General features: G+C 50.7%; 1 protein-coding gene and 1 pseudogene across 4 annotated transcripts in view; both read right to left on the reverse strand.

Moving 5' to 3' along the window:
• The window catches only part of TSPAN9 (tetraspanin 9), a 283,540-nt gene that overhangs the window by 99,977 nt on the left and 163,933 nt on the right, over window positions 1–19,630 (reverse strand). The window lies entirely within an intron of this gene.
• LOC104845961 (NEDD8 ultimate buster 1-like) overlaps window positions 1–19,630 on the reverse strand; it is a 42,715-nt pseudogene that overhangs the window by 9,691 nt on the left and 13,394 nt on the right.

Genomic DNA, 19,630 nt, shown 5'->3' on the forward strand with positions numbered 1-19,630 from the left:
AAACTCTATGGGAAAGTTCTACTCTGTCACATAGGGTCACTATGAGCCCGAATAGATTCGACGACACCCAACAACAACTAGGTGGTGCAAACAGTTTGCACTCAATGACTAACCTAAAGGTTGGCAGTTCAAACCTACCCAGCAGTACCACAGAAGAAAAAGCCTGACGATCTGCTCACACAAACACTACAGCCAAGAAAACCCCATGGAGCAGTACTAGTCTGGGATCGCCAAGAGTCAGAACTCACATGATGGTAACTAACAACAACAAACTGAGAAACTCAGAGAAGCATGAGGTGCCTACAAGTTCGGACCCAAAAGAAGATTTCACTTGGACAGTGGAATTTAATCTAGACATCAAAGGATGGTCAGGATTTAAATCTGGGATGGTATGGAAGGAAATTACCCAAACTACTTTCTCAACACCATGGCTAATGCAAAAGACTGCCTTGATCCCTCCCTCCCCGATCTTAGCTAAATATTTCATCTCTTTTATGGGCACTTGGCAGAGATTCCAGGCTGGGAAAGCAGAGCAGTAAATTAGATCTGTGGGAACATCTCAGCCCCAGCCACACACGCACACACTCCCATTCATCCCCGCGCTGTGGTTAAGTAACACCTCTAGTCTCCGCAGCCTGCTAGGGCTCTGAGCTGGGGTGCTGGAAGGAGCCTGGGCTCTTGCCACTCCACTTGGAATTATCCTCTGCAGAGACCTGGCTGTTCACCAGGCTCAGACAGGTTCACTCTCTCTATCCCACGACCCAGGAGAGGACCACGCCTGAATCAGCCTGCCAACAAGACACAGCTTGTTTCTTTCTTTGAGATCTGATTTATTTTTCAAAAGATAAAACTGTCTTTCTCCGTGACCCAGCAATTCCACTCCTAGGTCTATGCCCTAGAGAAACTCTTACACACATGCACCGAAGAAATGTACATGGACAAGAATGTTCATCACAGCTTTGTTCTTGAGAGCAAAAAACTGGTGTCAATGAACAACTATGATACATTCACACAATGAAATATTACAGAGCAGGGAAAATGGGTGAACCACAGCTGCAAACATAACATGAATCTTAGAAACATCACGGTGAGTAAAAGAAATGAAAGCAGCAAATAGCATCACATCATTGTACACAGCTCCAAAGCAAGTAAAACTATGTAATGCATTGTTTGTATGAATGGCAACATTACAAAGGCAAAAGAATAATAAAAACACAATCAGGGAAGTGGGCCCCTCTGTGGAGGAGGCCAGCAGATGGGACAGGGACAGAGTACCTGTCTAAAGGCAATGTGTTGGTGATGATCAGGTCTTAAATTAGGGGTGGGTTCTGTGGTGTTTTTGTATTATCCTTTTATAACTTCCCTATCTTCTTTTGTATTTATCAAATACTACTTAATAATTTAATGTGCTTGCTGATAATGTGATTGTGGAAGCTTGAGAATTTGATAAAGAAGAAAGACTTGCTGATCGCTACTTGAACAAAAGGAAAGAAATGGGGTGATAGGTGGAGCTGGAGAGAAGAGGTTGCCCCTGGCTCAGATAGTGAGTTTAGGGTTAAGTACAAGGGAACCCAGTCCCCATTCCTGAACTTCTACCCCCTGGCTTCCTCCCCATCTTCCTGTGGCAAGGTGACCAAAAAAAACCTTCTAGGCCATTCCAACTCATAGCAACCCTATAGGACAGAGGAGAACTGCCCCAACAGGTTTCCAAGGCTGTAATCTTTACGGAAGCCGACTGCCACATCTTTCTCCTGTGGAGCGGCTGGTGGGTTTGAACAGCCAACCTTTAGGTTAGCAGCCCAGTGCTTTAACCACTGCACCACCAGGGCTCCTCTGGCAAAGTGAAGGTGTCTGAAAAGCACTGGAAGGCGCACGGTTCATGGAGACTGGAGAGGACATGACTGGGTGGGATATGACAGCTGCCATCATCTGATGAGGCCTGCCCTAGAGAAGGACAGTCTTTCAGTGTGGCTCTTGGGAGCAGAACCAGGGCCAATGAGAAAGACCTTGCTGAAGTTAAACCTGCCCAAAATGGAATGAGCAGCCTCAGGAGGCAGTGAACACTCTGCCCCCATACATACACACACATACATACACACACACGACCACTTAGAGGAGCTGGAATGCCTGCATCTGATAAGGGGGAGAGCTGCACCAGAGCACATGGACCAAATCCCATGGACCAAGGAGGGCTATCACCTGGTGAACTTGTCAAACATGCAGAGCCCCAGTCCCTAACTCCTGACCAACTGAATCAATCTTTGAGGGTGGGAACTGCGAGTCCTGATTGTTACAAGCTTCCCAGGTGATTCTGATGCATAGCTGGCTCAAAAACCACCAGATTCAACGTCCCTTGAGTTTTCTTTTAATCCCCAGATTCTGGAGACCAACAGCAGGGAGGAGAGGGTGGGAGAGGAAAGCATTGGGGCAGGTGACATGCTTCTGGGTTTCGGTAACCTTCTTGCTGCATCCTAACCTTATCCCCTCTTACTTGTCTCTTGATGAAATAATTAAACTGTCTTCATATCCTCTGTTACTGGGTAGGTCTTAAAAAAAATAAATAAATCTCATGGTAAAAAGAAAGGTCTTATAATGGAAGCTGGGCATCAGGAAGGAAAATATTTTGAGAGAGGACCACACAAATCTCCCAGAACTTACCATTTTACACAGGTACTTTGTTGCACTGTTGTCATTAGCTGCCCACTGAGTCAGCTCCAACTCTTGGCAATCCATGTACAACAGAACGAAACAGTGCCTGGTCTGCACTATCTTCATGGTAACTGGTATGCTTAAGTCCGTTGTTGGGACCACTGTGTATTCTGAGTGCCTTCCAACCATAGGGGCTCATCTTTCAGCACTATATCAGACAATATTCATTGTGATCCAGACTGCTTTCATTGGCTCATTTTCAGAACTAAATCACTAGGTCTTTCTTCCTAGTCTGTCAGTCTAGGAGCTCCACTGAAATCTGTCCACGATAGGTGACCCTGATGACATCTGAAATACTGATGCATAGCTCCCAACATCACAGCAACACTCAAGCCACCACAGTACAACAAACTGACAGATGGGTGACAGATAAAGCATCTAGGTAGCTAAAAATTCTATGCCAAAGAATTTATTTCACTTTCAAAGCTAGCCATTCTCAGGCCCATAAGAAATTGAACCAAAAATAAAGATCTGAGAATACCCTCAAGACCAGACAGAAGTGACTTCTGGAGGAGCTGTTGCTGAGGTCCTACAGACCCCTGGCCCCTCTGAGGGCACACATAATTGTACTGCTGCATTCAAAGTGAGCAGGATGCTTCTAGAGTGAGGGGAGAAGGGCCCTGGCCTGAGAGCCAGCCCCAGGCTCAGGGAGCTTGCACTGCCGGGGGTGGAGCAGCCAACTCTGCTGGCTGGGCACAGCACGCGACAGCGGGTGAAAAGGCAGTGGTGGGAGGAATCTTGGAGGCCAGACGGCCCCCAAAGTGAAAGGCCCTGCCCAGAGCCAACAAGAAACCCGAGCTGGGAGATCATCTGAAAGTGCCGCCTGCCCACGGCCTGGAGCGAACCCCATTCCAGCTCCAAAGTGAACATCTGCCGCCCTGGCACCCGGTGGGCCAATTCCACGTGAATTTCCACCACTCCACCCCCACCAGCTCTGGCCTTTACTCTGACCTCTTAGGGGGGCCTGGCATGGCAGGTTGCAGTGCCTGGATTTGGCTAGCTCCCTAGGAGACCCCTCCCACGGCATCTCTCCTGGTGAAGTGGGGCTGATGCCAGGAACCCCAATCAGAGCCAAGGCCAAAGCCAGGCCTGGCCCTGGAGTGCTGTCCTCACCGACTCCCCATGGTGGAGCGTGTCTGGTGGGTGCAGCGGTGGCGGCAGAGCCAGGATCTTCAGCCCACAGGCATCCTAAGGGTCAGTGCACTGGGGGGAATCCTGAGGCCCAAAGAGGGGAGGTCCCTGGCCAAGGTCACAGAGCAGGGACCCTGGGGCTGCCCTGCTTCCCTGCACTCTCCTTGCTTCTCTTATTTCTCCACCTGCTGTGCTGCTGCCTCCTGCGGGGTTAACAGGCTCCACAGGGCACAGAGAGAAAGAATGCACGGCATCCCCTGGCGAGAAATTAAAATTATTTTTAAAAAACCACAATGCTTACACACCCAGGCACGCACTCTCTTGACTAAGCACTGTTCCCAATTAGAGGTATCCTTCACTTCCCGGGCAGGAGGTTTATGTAGGTCATGCTGAGCCCTTTATAGCGTACACGCACACACCCATCCCGTCCCCTCAGCCCCAGGCTCTGCACCTCCAGGCGGGGAGGGGAGCGCAGGGCTCCTACTGGCATGGGGTCTCCAGGTAGAGATCTGGGAAGACCCATGGCATCCGTCAGGGGTCAAGCAAGCTTTCGACCAATTGGTACTTCCTTAGGCGGTACTGAGGACCAGGAGCAATGGCTGAATATGAAACAGAACAGGGATGAGCCAGAGATGGAAGGAGAGAGTTGGGGGATTTAGCAGGACAGGCTAGGATGGACTTTTTCCCCCTCGGTTCCCAGGGCAGGCTGGGGAAAACCCTAGGATGTGAGGCAGAGTCTCCACGGGCTAAGGAACCACTGTTCCACTCCCACTGGAGAAAGCTGTACCCCAAAGTGTTTACAGGCATTCAGTAGGCATCCACCGCTTGCAGATGCAAGCACAGGTGATTTCTTGTCCTCTAGGAACACTCAATTCCAGGGCATGATGGGAAGGTCCCTGGTGGGTGCTACTCTGCAAGAGTGAGAGGGGTGAGGGGAAAGGTGATGACATATGGACAGGTGAGTCAGGCTCACAGGGACGGAGAGGCTTTGAGACAGGACTCAGCATCAGGGAAAACATACGTTCATCTGCTTTCCAAGCAGAACACCAGGAAGGCCTGGGAATTGACCCTTTTAAAACTTGACTCCTGACCTTCAAAAATATTCATCCTCTTGGACAATGTGTGATACCTACAACCTCTGCCAAGCCTCCCCAGCATCTCCAACCGAAGCCCAACCGGGCTCTGGGGCAGGCCCACCCTGGGGAGGGACAGGTAGCATGGAGGTGGTGGAGACACTTTTGCAAGGTGATGTGGGGCCTAATAAGCAACCAGGCTTTCTGTTTCATGGAGAGAAGTAACATACAGGTGATGGGAGCAGAAGGGAAAGATGGAGAATAAGCTGAAACAAAAGAAAAGATCCACTGCTCAGTCAAGCTCTTGTTCTCCCGCTCAGGGACCAGGCCGCAGGTCCTCCCCAACCAAGAGCGGCAAAATCCTACAGCCAAGGGGAGCCAGAACCGACTGATCCCACACAGCAGCAGGTTCCATGATGTCTCTGCAACCAAAGCTGGTGGCATGATGCCTGCCTTCCAGAGAGGAGGCCTGCTGGGCAGGACCTGCGAGGCCGGGAAGGGGCTTCATCTACATTCAGCCCGAGCAGCCCCTGTCAGGAGTGAGGTACCTGCAGGCCTGCTCCCCTCTTGCTCAGAGTTCAGCAAAACCCTGCAAGGCAACAGCACACAACTCCACCCTGAGGCAACCTCCCAAAGCACCCCCAGCCCCTTCCAGCCCCGCATACAGAGCGTTCAGGTGGGCATGGCCCTCAACTGCCATAGACAGGACCTAGGAAAGACCCTGGCTAGGGAGCCCCAGACTGGAATGCTGCAGAAGGCAGTTAGGCCACAAGTAAGGAGAAAGCGTCTGACCAGCAGAGGTGAAAAGCAGAGGGAATAAATGGTGTTTGTTGGGAGAAGGCTAGTCTGGAGGCCAACACAAGAGCAAGACAACCTACAGATGAAGTGCCTCTGGTCCCAAAGTTCCAGAGTTTACAGACAGGGGAAAGAAGGCAGAGCCAGGCTACATGCCCAGTGCAGTTCACAGTCAGAGCCTACTCAAGGTCATGCCACAATGCCACTGGGAGATGAGACCCCATGCGGGAAGTCACCTTCTGCCTCTACCTGCTGCCCCTTGCTGGGAGGGTGGGGACAGATCCCTGGCCCCCATCACCCCTGGGTCTGAAATGGGATGACTCCTGCCTCCTGAACCCACCACACCTAGAGATGCCCTGGGTAATGGGCTGAATGGTGCCCCAAAGAGATGCCCATGTCCTTATCCCTGGAACCTGTGAATATCACCTTATTTGGAAAAAAGGCCTTTGCTGCAGTGACTGAGTTAAGGATCTTGAGATGATGCGGTCATCCTGGACTACTCAGGTGAGCCCTAAAGGCTGTCACAAGTACCCTTATTTAAGAGAGAGGCAGAGGGAGATTAGACAGCCCCACAGGGAAGGTGATGTGAAGATGCAGGCAGAGATTACAGTGATGCAGCCACAAGCCAAGGAATGCTGACTATCAGCCACCAGAAACTGAGAAAAAGACAAGGACCAGATTCTCTCCTAGTCTCTGGAAGGAACATGGCCCTGCTGACACCATGATTTCAGACTTGTGGCCTCCAGAGCTGTGAGGAAAAAATTTCTGTTGTTTTAAGCCATCTAAGTTGTGGTGATTTGTTACAACAGTCACAGGAAACGAGTATGTCCTGGAAGTGGGTTGTGGCAAATTTTCTTCAAGAAACCTGCTGCTTGGGCATCAACTCATGCCAGGATGAGTGGCTTTGCCCCCAGGGACCAGGGCACTGCCCCAAGGCCCAAGAGCAGCAAGAGCTCAGTGCTAGAGTCAGATTCACTGCTGTCCAGGCCTGCCTGCCCACCAACAGGGAGTGCCTTCTGAGAGCATCTGCCTCACAAAGCGACCAAGCAGGACAGTGAGGAGGGTAAGGGCACAGACTGGCACCCCGTTGCCTGGTGGGAGTCCTGGATCTCCCTCTTATTACCTGTTACCCAACATCTTGGAGCTTTACACTCCTCACGTATACGATGGGGATTATACTGGTACTGTGTTGCTGGGTGGCTGTGAGGATTGTTTTTTTAAATGTGTGTAAAGCATTTAGTGCGGTGCCTGACACATAGTAATTACTCAATAAATATTAGCTGTTGTTTTGCCCTTGAAAGGGGCCATGAAGATCAAATGAGAAATGTATACGACGGTGTTTTCTGAACCGAAAGCACTATGTGAACGCTAGTTGTTATATCGTTAACATAACCTTCGTAGAAGTCACACTTTTTACCATCTCAGCCCACACCAGCGGGAATGACCATCCCTGTTTACGAAGCACCTGAGGGCCCATCCATGGCTCCCTTCTGTCTCCGAGCCTCACAAGGACACCAGGCTCACAGAGGTCTGACACAAGGACAAGTGGCCCAGCGGGAGCCCAGGGGCAAGTGAAGAGGTGGTGGGAACTGACATGAGATGTGACAGGTGGGGGTGGCCTGGTACACAATCCAGCCAGCTGGTTGCACAACCCTGGTCCACACCCTTCCTGTCCAATGTCACAGGTATTGAGGGCTCCCTGGGACCACTGGCAGCATTAACTTTTCAGTACAAATTCACCCTCACCTGAGATTCTCCTCACTAAAGAGCTCTGTCCCTTAGGCGCCTGACCTTAGTGTTCTAAGGGAGCAGGGGTATAAAGGCAATGGGAATCACGGACAAGGAAGGCTGCCCCCAAGCTGCGCAGAGGCCAGCCACTGCCAGGAAGCTGAAATAGCTTTCCCCAGCCGCCCAGCAGCCCCAAACAGCCCAGGCTGTACATCCTTGGGGGACACATGCACCTCAGAAAAAACCCCAGGACACATGCATGGCAGACAGCTTCTAGTGCTGTTCTGGGGCTCTTAGTCTCCCTGTGTTTGTGGAAATTACTGTTGGCTTCAGCTCTTGCATTTAATTTTTCACCACTGAACAGTCATTCGGATTTGCCCACAGTGGTGTTTATCGTTGGTTTACACAGGGCCAGATACAGCGAGGTACAGCGAGCTCAGAGAATCTACAGGGAGCTCAGAGAATCGATAGGCAGAGGCCTGGGGGACTAGGATTCAAGTTCTGCCTCCGCCAGCCACACGGGTCACAGGGCCTGGGTCTCCCCCCCGAGACCTCAGCATCTCACTAAGCAATGTGGGAGGAAACAGACCACTCAACAGTCAAGGCTACTGTGTGGAAACCTTGGAGCATGTTCAAAGGATTCAGGTCACATACTAGGAGGGAACCCTGAAATCTGAACACACCCGGGGAGACTCTCCGTCTCCCAGAAGAGAATTAGCGCTCACCTCCCCGGCAGCCAGCGCCTACCCAGAGGCAGGGGGGAACAGGCCAGATGAGCCCTTCCGGACCTTCCTGGCCAGAGGAGGCAGGGGTGGGCCCCCCTAAGGCTGCTGAGATGTGACTCTGACCTTTCAAGAGCTGATCAGGCCCTAAGAAATAGTCTGGCCTCTCTCCTTGAACTTGAGCACAAATTGGAAATGTTCCTCCTTTCAAAGCCCAAAGACCAAGAATGACGGGTTCCCAACTCTGGCCTTTAAAGAAGTCTCCCCCTGTGCATATAACTCTGGGAATGAAAAATAACCTCCCCTTCTGGCCCTGCCACCAGCCCTCCCACTGCCATTCCCTCCTCCCAAAGCTCAGCAGAGCACCCCTTCCCCGTCCCACCTCCCCCCGGTTTCAATTCTGCTCTGGTGACTCCCTCCCAAGGACATCCTGACATCCGGCAAAACAGCAACTCCAACCCTCTCCTGCCCTGAGTCAGATTCAGGATACCAAGGGGACCTATGCGGTTTCCTTCGGCATCAGAAGAAAGGAAAACAGGCTTCAACTGGCTCCCAGCTTCAGCCAGCAGGTCAAACAAGCACAAAAGAGCTATCCCCTGGATCCCTTTGGCATGGCTTTGTTCTTCCAGCTGAGAAAGAACTTGTCAGCCTTTCCTGGGACTCAGGCTGGTGGCCCAAGGCTGAGTTGCCCTGGACACAGACCCTCTAATGAGTATCATCTATTTGAAAAAAAATCCTTTCTGTTTCCCAGCCTTAAGCCAATTACTTGGCCCCTGTCTTCCTGTTATTGTGGAATGGGGAGGGGGGCTGTTTCCCACCCTTTTAAAGCTCCGGAACCAAGTATGAGTCAGGCAATGAGCAGGGATACATTGCTCATCTTCCCATGAGCATGCCACAAGGGGCCAACATCCCACGTGGCCCAGCCTTGGTTCGCAGCTGCCTGAAAACTGCCCCCAGTTCCGCATCTCAACACACGTGACTCCTGCACCCATCTTGGGTGTGTCATCTTTCCCATCATCTCAAGATAGACGATCTTCCCTCCAAGGGCCTCTAACCTCTGTGGTGCTCCCTCCTAAGAAAAGTGCAGACAGACCAGCCACCTCCACACCCCAGCACTGGCTGACCTGTGTGTGCATGTGAGAGTGTGAGTGCTCCAGGCCCCTCCGCTGGTAGGCTCCTGAGGCCAGCCTGGAGGCTGGCAGAGGCCCTGAGACACCAGGAAAAAAAAGCCACACGTGACCTGAAGTCGCTCACCTTCACTCACTTTGGGTGTGGAAGAAAGCATTCTCAAAACCAAAAACCCACTGCTGCCAAGTCAATTCCAACTCATGGCGACCCCATGTGTTACAGAGTAGGACTGCTCCACAGGGTCTTCTTGGCTATAATCTTTACAGAAGCAGATTGCCAGGCCTTTCTTCTACAATGCCACTGGGTGGGTTAGAATGCCAACCTTTAGGTTAACGGTCTAGTGCAAACCATTTTTGTCACCAAAGTACTTTAGGTATGGATGAAAGCATTCCCAGAGGTCCCCAACTTTAGGCTGGGTATCCCTCTTGAGTGTTCTTCTAGCTCCTGTGTTTGCCTCCTTCACAGCTCTGATCACAGCGTTATAATGGCTGATCCCTTGTCTGTCTCTTCCCTCTAGAATGGGAGCTCCATGAGGGCAGGGCTATGTTCCCTGAGAGAACCTCTGTGCTCCTCACAGAGCCAGGTTCAAAGGTGATACTCGCATTTAGTGACTGAGTGAATGACTGAATGCCTGAAGGAATTCTGAAGTCCTGATCATCATAGAGGACAGTACCATTCTCTCGGGCCTCCTTGTAGCCTTGACTATAACTCTGCTCGACCCCCACCCCAGGGTGGGCTGATTTGTCCTGCTTTCACCAAGCAGGAAGCGCACTCCTGAAGTGAAGCTGACAGAACTGCGGAATCTGTCAGGGGGCCTGCACTGACGACAAACTAGCCCCGACAGCTGTCATTTCCCCAGCCCATCACGTGGCCATCCTGGCACCGTGCATGTCTGGGAGTGGGCAGATGCACAGCCTTGTCTGAGATCTGGGGCTGCCCAGAATTCTTTGCCCCCTCTGGGCACAGCTCCCTGGAGAAAGGGTCCAGTGACCACTTTCCCAGCTAGGACTGCCAAGAGCCCGGGCCTGGGGTTCTACTTCTGCCACCAACTGACGGGGATTGCTTGGCCAAGTCACTTTCCTTCTCTGGGTCTTAGCTTCCTCATCTGTAAAAACACAGGCTAGACTGGTTGAACTTTAAAGCATCCTTCCCTCTGACATGTGAACTCTGCTTCACCAGCTTGTGAAGGTGCCTAGCACAGTGTCTAGCAGAGTAGGTAACTCTCACTGTCCCATTTATAAGTCAGCAAGTGTCCCAAGGGAACCTAGATGTTACCAACCAGGACAAAGCTGCCTCATGCCTACCATACAAAGAGGAGTGGGCAGGCCAAATTTGAAGCAGTAGGAACTCAAGGTAGATGGAAGGAGGAACTTCCTGACAATCAATTCAACTTTTTTTTTTTTTTTTTACAAAGATCTTTAACACTGACTAGCATGAGTCCTACCTAAAGATGCACAGATCCAACTTAAGGTAGAGAAATAGACTATGTAGTAGTTTTCAACCTTGGCTACAATGAGAATCCCCTGGGAAGTTTTCAAAAATCCAGGTGTCCAGGCCACACCCCAGACCAATTAAATCAGAATTTCTGAAGGTAGAGCCCAACAGGAGTTTGTTTTTTTTTTTTTAACTCATCATGTGATCCCAGGAGCCCTGGTCGCACAGTGGTTAAGATCTCGGCTGCTAACCAAAAAGGTCGGCAGTTTGAATCTACCAGCCGCTCCTTGGAAACCCCATGAGGCACTTCTACTCTATCCTGCAGGGTCGCTATGAGTCAGAATCGACTCGATGGCAACAGGGGTTTCTTTTTTTAGTTATTGTTTTTTGTTTTGTGATCCCAGCGTGCTGACGAGATGGAGAACCACCCAGATGCCTGGCTGGGCCTGTCAGCCCCTTAGTCTAATCATTCTCCTAACAAGCTACTGCTGCCACCACCATCAGTGGATTTTAAACTTCAGCATTTAAAATACACTCGTACTTCCATTCTCTCACTCAGTACTTAAACCAGGGTCATAAGTAGTAGTCTTCTTCCCATTTTATAGGTGAGGAAACTGATGATAGGAACTGCTAAGGAGGCAGGCAGACACACTGAGACATACACACACACACACACACACACACAGAGTCACCATAATCTCATTAAGGCTCTGATGGCTGTTACTCCAGGCATCACAGCAGCAAACTGCATTTTGGATTCACACTAGAACACATGCCACAAAAGCCAGGGGGTTTGGGACAGGCAATGAAACAAACGAGGTCCCTGCCCCACATCTCTGTGGACTTCAACATGATCGTTCCCAGCCTGCCTCCTGACAAATCCATCCGTGACAAGTCTCAGTCCAGGAGTGCAGGGAGGGCTTGGTGGCGAGCTACATTCAAATTAGCGGGGTAGAGGGCGCGGAATTTCACTGTAATTGGTTGTGTTTGTTCCAAGGATGACGACTACAGGACATTTCTCATGTTAATGTCGTCCAACTACCCGTGTACTGCAATTACTCCGCATCGATTTTAAAGCCGACTTAGCACAATAGCAGCTTCTAATTTGTAAGCAAAACCACGGTGGCATAAATCAAACTGTTAGCTGCAACGTCACTGCCGCATACTAATAGACAGTTAATAGACAAGGGGAGGGCCGCTCAGGCACCTGGTCCCTGCAGGTCAGCACCCTGCCCATGCTCCACGCCTCTGCCTTGGCCTCTTGCTCTTCCCTGTGGTGGCTCCCTGGGTCTGGATGGCCAGGACAGTGATTAACGGCCTCCTCTGGCTCTTCAACGGGGGTTCTGGCTCTCAGCTGTCCAACAAAGCCTGCAGTGAAGAAGAGAGGTTGGCTGGTCCTATGTTCCAGCATGGGGCCTGGGGGATGATTTAAGGAGACAGCTATAAATCAAGAGAGAACAAGGACCTGTAGAGGCTGGCATTGGTGAACCTGAGTCTGTGGTCCTCACTGCCCATTAGTATTTATTGAGGACCCACTGGAGAAAGGAGCTGGATTAGGCATGCCCTTGGCAGGAGCGTAGGCCCACAGAGCTAGGACACAAAATGAGCCATCCATCACCTGGGCCCCCATGCATGAGCTGATCAGGGTCCCCACTGAGCAGCATCAGGCCAAGGAGAGGCAGCCAAGTTTAGGAAGCAGAGATGAGGCCAGTGATTCCATCCAGACACAGCTCCATGGGGTCCTGGGGGTGGCCCATCAGCCTGGTGGGGGGAAGGCTGGTAAATGCCCAGGGAGCTCTTGCTACTCTCCCTGTGTTACCACCACAGACCAACCAGATCCCTGAATAGGGTTTCTGGCCCTGCCAGCTGCTACTGCTCCTGACTCTGAAAACACCAGTTACAGCCAAGGCCAAACAGGCCTCACCTGGGGTAGAGCTAGAACGGAGATTAGCAGTACAGTATATCACAGGACTTCCAACCGCTGCATTGTGGTTTGAACTCCTGCTAAGAATTTGCATTTCTAACAAGCTCCCTGCTGAGAATTTGCTTTTCTAACAAGTTCTCGGGAAGTTATATGTAAGAATCACCTAGAGGTTTTATTAAAATGCAGATTCTGATTCAGTATATCTGGGGTGGAAATGCAAATGCTGAGCAAGGAACCTGTTAGAAATGCAAATACTCATTTGGGGTTCTAACTGGAATGAACCAGTTGGAAGTTCTACGGCATCCTCACGTGGCTGCAGGCCAGAGCCTTTATGTGCAGGAAGTGAGAACTCCATTCACATTCCCTCCTCTGCCTGAGCAGGAATGGCCATGCCCTTCCCTTCTGCGCCCTCACAGGCCAAGCTCAGTGCTGCACCTTGAGCAGAGTAAAAGTTCCATAAACGTTTACTGGCAGAACGGTCGGTCGGAAGACACTATAGAGGTCTCTGCAGGGTCCTAAGGGAATATATTTAGAACAGAGCACCTGAGACAGCTGCTCACTTTCTTTCCAGTACATCCTCATTCAGAGTTCCTCATTTTTTTTTTAAATAATTTGTTTTTGTTGTTGTTGTTGAGAAAATACAGGAGAACATACGTTAATTCAACAGTTTCTACATGTATAATTCAGTGACACTGATTACATTCTTGGAGTCATGCAACCATTCTCACCCTCCTTTTCTGAATTGTTCCTCCTCCATTAACATAAACTCACTGCCCTCTAAGGGTCCTACCTAATGTTTCAAGTTGCTGTTGTCAATTTGATCCCATATAAATAGCTCTTAAAAGAGCACAATGCTCAGGGCAGACATCTTTTACTAGTTGGGCTAAACTATTGTTTGGTTTTAAGAAGACTTCAGGGAATATTTTTGGTTTAAGGCCTTAAACAACACTTTTTACAACATCAAAAGGCACATTTCAGTTAGGTCCTCAGATATGTTTAATAACCAAAACCAAACCCATTGCCATCGAGTGGATTCTGACTCAAAGTAACTCCACAGGACAGAGTAGAACTGCCCCATAGGGTTTCCGAGGATCAGCTGGTGGATTTGAACTGCTGACCTTTTAGTTAGCAGCCGAGTTCTGAACCGCTGCGCCACTGGGGTTCCAATATGTTTAATAAAAAAAAAAAATGCCCGCCTTTAATACAAAATAGTCTTACTATGTCAGGCAATCTAGACATGTCAGGGCAAAGACTGTGTTTCATCTTTGTTTTCGTCTTCTTTCCCAGCATAAGTAGCTATCTAAATGAAGCAATGTGTTATGGATTGAATGATGTTCTCCCAAAATATTTGTCTTATACCCTGTACCTATGAATGTGACCCTACATGGAAATATGGGTTTTCTTTTATTGTGTTTATAAGCACATACTGGAGTAGGGTAGATCCTAAACCTAACCCCTTCTGAGTGATGTCCATTAAAAAGAGCAGAATAGACAGAGTTACACACACAGGGGGAAGACAGATGCCATGTGAACACCAGTCGGATCACCAACAGACACCAGAGACTATCAGAGAGGCCACGGAACAAAATGACCCAGCTGAGACTCTGAGACTTTTAGCCTCCGGAACTGTGAGAAAGTAAATTTTTTCTTTAAAGTCACCAACGTGTAGTATTTTTTGCTACTGCAGCACTGTCTAGGTTTCTCACCTAAGACAGAATGAATGAGGGGAGGAATGCATAAAGGATGGGTGAGAAACCTAGTAGTGGTTCTAACAAGAGGGCTGCCCTGACAAAACCTGGACTCAGGAGAGCCCGAGGAGCTGTGTGTCTCTGGTGGTGAACTAGTACCTCCATTCCCACATCCCTGTGGCTCTTCTCTCCTCCTCAATCACTAAGAGCCAGAAAACTTGCAAAAGGTCAACTTTGATGCTGAGTCTCCAGAGCTCTCCTGTCCCAGAGCCATAAAAGACGACTTGAAATATCTCTCTGCATCTTTGGAAAAGAGCAGCGGGTAAAGGATGGCTCCAGAGTCAGGCACCATCTCACAGGAAAAGGCCAGCATGCTCCTCATCCAGGTTCTACGACAGGCAGAGCCTGTCCTTGGAAGGGCAGAGCAGCAGAGCATAGAAATGACAGCCACTCTTAGCCCCACCTTCCCACCTGGAGGGCCCCTCACTGGGTGTGCATGCTGTGCTCTTCCCCCAGCAGGGCAGGATGTGGCTCTCATATGGTAGGACACAGCCCCCACCCAGTAGACTGGGACTAGCCCCCACAGGTCAGGACACCAGGGCTAGGTCCAGGCTTGGAGCCTCCTGGTATCCCCGGAAAACACATTAATATCAGATTCTTCTGCAGGCTTGTCCCCCCACCCCCGCAAATGGCCCAGGTGCAGCTTGATTAACCAAAGTGTCACCTCCACCTGCTCCAAAGGAGCAGCCTAGCCGATACTTGCTGAGCCACTCTGTGCCACAGACTGCGCATGTGCTGCTGCTGCAGAGGTGGGGGCGGGGGTGTGGACATGAGGCTCCAGAGTCTCACCTCATTCTCCAGAGTCTGCAGAAGACAAGCAGCCTACCAGCCAGGTGCCCACTCACCCACTCCAAAGCCCCTGGAGGGATCTTGGATGATGCCTAGAACTCCTGCCAACCCTGAGAATGCTTTACTCCAAGTCAAGCGCCTTGATCTGTTCCCAACAGGGGAGAGTGAAGGGTAGTATCATGGTGGTCAGAGTCTGGATGGCTGTGGGGTCAGCAGATGTGAGACGGGTCAGCAGATGTGAGACCACACATGCAAAGTAGTCAGACCAGGCCCAGCACAGTGTCAGCACTCAGAAACAGAGCTGCCCTGGGTAACCATGGTTAAGGAGGCCTCCGCCAAGAATCCTCCTAGATTCATTCCTTTTTTAAAAAAAAATCCTCCCTTCCTCCCGCCTTCCCTCTAGTTCTTCCTATTCATTTGCACTCCCAGACTCCAGAGAGAGATGTACAAACACATCCTATGTTCTTAAAGGGGGACTCAGCCCTTAGAGAATTGCTGACTGGCTGATTCTTTGCTCCCAATACAAGAGGTATTGATATCTCTCTCTCCGTTCCCCCTGGAAGGTCTGTCTGGGTCAGGCTGCCATCCCAACACTAGGTGATCGAGGCTGGCACTGTGGCTGAGGAAACCTGGCTCCCTCAGGAGGTGTTCCTCAAAAGAGACAAAGTAAGAATGATGCCAACTAGCTACAGCAGCAATTCGCCTTCCTTGAGTGCTGTGTGGGGCATTCCCTGCTATTCCCACTCCATCCCCTCAACAGCCCCATGGGGTAGGCTACATGCCATCACCACTGTTCACACGAGGAAACAAAGCTGAACCTAGAAAGGTCAAGCAATTTTGCTAGATCACAAAGTCAACAGTGGCTCAACTCTGAGGCTGTCTGACTCCAAGCTTAAGCTCAGAGCCACTGTCACAGCCACTGCACTCCCCGGCCTCCCATGGCCGGCTGACAGGAGGGAGAAACCACCTATACAACCCTCATCTCCAGCACATCACTCTCCATTCAGGGCCTTCACTTCACAACGACACGGACACAAGAGAAATCAGACAGTCACCAAGGGCGGCTGTCTGTCTGACTGAGTGGCCCTGACAGCTGCCACATCTGCCCTGGCTCCCTGTCCCCTCTTTTGGGGGTTCCAGCTATATTCCATCAGATGGACTGCCAGGGGGCAAAGGAAGAAAAGAAATAACAGGTTGTTTTTTTTTTTTTAATGACCCAGATTCTAGCCAGATGCATTTGTTATTGGCGGTGGGGAGCCAACGGAGCTAAGAACACGGGCAGCTAGTGATGTCTTAATCACTGCAGAGAGGAAGGGAGAGAGGGATGACCAACGCAGCTGACCAGGCAGGCTCAGCAGCTCCCTGAGGCACTCAGAAGGCCTCCGCCATACCCTACCACATGTTCCCGTGCCTCTTCCTTCCCCTTCCTTTCCTCCTTTTCCTCTTATCCCCCTTCTCCCTACTCTCAGACCCTGCTTTTATCTTTCGTTCCAACCCTACCAAAAAAGTGGGCACCTAGTCTCCCCACAGACTCCGTCTTAGCACTCCCAGGAAGGCTGGCTGGAGAAGTCACAGCCCATCACAGCCCCTCCCCCGCCCACCAAGTCCTGGCTAGTCTGGCTAATGCAGGCTCCAGGGACACCTTCTGGCCTGCCTTTTGGAGAACCCAGTAAGGAGCTTCAAAATCTGGTTTAAACACGGAGTCCCTAAGGAACATCCTAAAAGCACAGAACCCCCACCTTCGATTTTCTCCTACACTCAGGGCTGTGAGCTCATTCCGCATCTGTCCTCCTCTCCCTGCCCTGAAGGAAGCTGGGGGAGGGGGAGGGAGGTCCAGAATGACTCCTCATTTCTGAAGAGAAAGCCTAGCAAAGAGAAGGCCCAACTGAGGACGTGGGCGCTGAGAACAGAAACCTGGCACCCATACCCTAATTCTGAATGCACATTCCCTATATGGGCCTGCCAAGGGATGGCTATGATACCCTAGCAGGTATCAATGCCCATACAAACCACACCTGGCCCCATTGCACCTATCATGTGCCAGACAATGGGCTGAACCCCCTTCAGTGTTTCAGTGACTCTGAACCAACTTAAAAAGTAGCTATTATTATCCCATTTTACAGATAAAGAAGTCAAGGCTCTGAGTTAAACAACTTGCTCTAGATCATACAGACAGTAAGTGTGAGGTCAAGAATCAAACCCACATGGCAGTGCTCCTTCCATCATATTCCCTTTCATTTCCCAAACCAGGCAGCTAAGGAAACCCTGGAATGAGGGAAGGAATACATTGTCAAATGCTGGGCTGTTGGAGGGTACAGGAGGGCAGAGGATGGGTACAGGGATGCAGGAGGGAGGTGGCTGAAGCCAGAGGAGTTTAGTCCCTGGCTGGCAAAGTTCGGATTTTCTTCTCTCCCTCCCAAAGAAAAACCCAGTCTTGTATAATTTCCTGGAGAAAGTGTAACTGAGAGAAAGACGTCTGCACAACCATGCAAGGTCTGGAGCAACTTTCATCCCTCAGTCCTCTCAGGACCAGGCCATCCTCTCATGCTGCCTCAATGACCCGGGGCCTCTGGAAGTCACAGACTGAGGACATCAGAAGGGAGGGAGCATCGTTCGTTAGTGATAAAACTGGGCAGGCTCTTTCAGGATGAAGCTTCCAAAGCTATACAGACATTCCCTGTAGATCACCTAGGGTAGCAGATCTAAGTCTAATGCCCACCAAGGCAGCAGCCATCTCCATCACGGGCCTGAAGGCTGCCTCCCCAAGAACAGCATCCAAGGCTGTCTTCACACTTCAGCCCTTGACATTCAAAACGTCAGCAGGGGCACCAGCCCCAGGGACGGTATGGAGGCCCACACTCCTTAGTTCTTGCCTCAGGACAGCAAGTTGAAGAGAGTCACAAAAGGCCATTAACCCTCTGGCAAGCCTCCCATTGGAGCCCTGGTAGTGCAGCGGCTAAGAGCTCAGCTGCTAACCCAAAGGTCAGCAGTTCGAATCCACCAGCCACTCCTTGGAAACCCTATGGGGCAGTTCTGCTCTGTCCTATCGGGTCACTATGAGTCAGGATCGACTCCACAGCAACAAGTTAAGCCTCCCATTAACCCTTCAGTGAGCCTCCCTAAGGAGAGGATATTTGAAAAGTTCCTCAGAAACATGAAGTTTTAAAACATCAGACTTAATTCAAACAAGTAAAAATAACTCCAGTAAGTCAAATAGCAGTTCACAGGTTGCCCTCTGAGCCCTTCTGCCCCATTCCCCTTTCCTCCCAAGCCCTTCCTTCAACCATGGATCAGAGGCCCAATCTGGAATTCAGTTTCTTCCAGGATACTGGTCCTTTGGGGTAGTGGCCTGGCCTGGAATTTCACAAGGGCCCAGGGAGCCTGAGAGGCCCGGGAGAAGGATCCTCAGAGCCCACTGAAGAAAGGGGCCATAGGTGTCGAGTCTAATGGCTGGAGGTCAGGTCTTCGGCAAAGGAGGTTGCACAGGATACCTGCAGTTCTGTGGAGAAACGTACCCATAGGGAACTTTCTCAGAAATCAGGGAAGAGACAATGGCTGAACCCTTAGGGACCCACATAGCCCCAAAGTCAGACCACCTCCTGACCACTCCTAAAACTAATGTGTTTCCATGTCCACCTAGGTGACCCTGGGTTCCAGTGGTCCCAGGGCCAAGAGGGCTTTATTCCCAGCTTGACTCTGACCCTTGATTTATCACCCTTTCCATAGCTCAGTCTCCCTAAAAGTAAAATAAGGCTGTTAACCCTCTGGTAAGCCTGCCTGAGGAGAAGATGTGTTGGACAAGTGCCTCGGAGACAGTATAAAATATTAGTCATGGGGGATAGGCAAACTGAAAAGGCCCCTAAACTCAAAACCCCATGTCCCTGTCTCCAGACAGACTCATTTAAACCAGCCTCACCAGCGAAGCCCAGTGCACACTTGAATACCTATAGGGTCACTATGAGTCAGAATCGACTCAATGGCAATGGGTAGGGGAAGGAAAGAGTCCCCATCTCCTCAGTGTGGATCCATAGTGATGGGGACATGCATGAGAGCCCTGTGTAATACCCTGCCCCCAAAGCCTACTTCCACATCTTGATGGTGAAAGCAGAAACCAGTCTGCTTCATCGTCAAGGATGATCTGCCTGGCTTGAGTATCCCCACAGGGCAGATAAACCCGAGCAAGCAAAATTGCTCAAACCCCTGTCAATCAAAGGACCAGACTTACTGGCTTGAAGATCAGCCCCAAACACTGGGGTGGGGGAAGGGCCCTGATCACTGAGGTTACTTCCCAGTTCAGAATTTCGGGAGGGAGCTGAGGCCAGGGCTACGGTGAGAATCAGGGCAATGGATGGGTAGACAGTGAGCCAAACGGATAAACCACTGGGGAAATGAAGGCAGCTCTCCATGACCTGAAGCCCTGGTGGCACCCTGGTTAAAAGCTTGGCTGCT

Source organism: Loxodonta africana, chromosome 4 (assembly GCF_030014295.1).
Source record: "Loxodonta africana isolate mLoxAfr1 chromosome 4, mLoxAfr1.hap2, whole genome shotgun sequence".
NCBI lineage: Eukaryota > Metazoa > Chordata > Mammalia > Proboscidea > Elephantidae > Loxodonta > Loxodonta africana.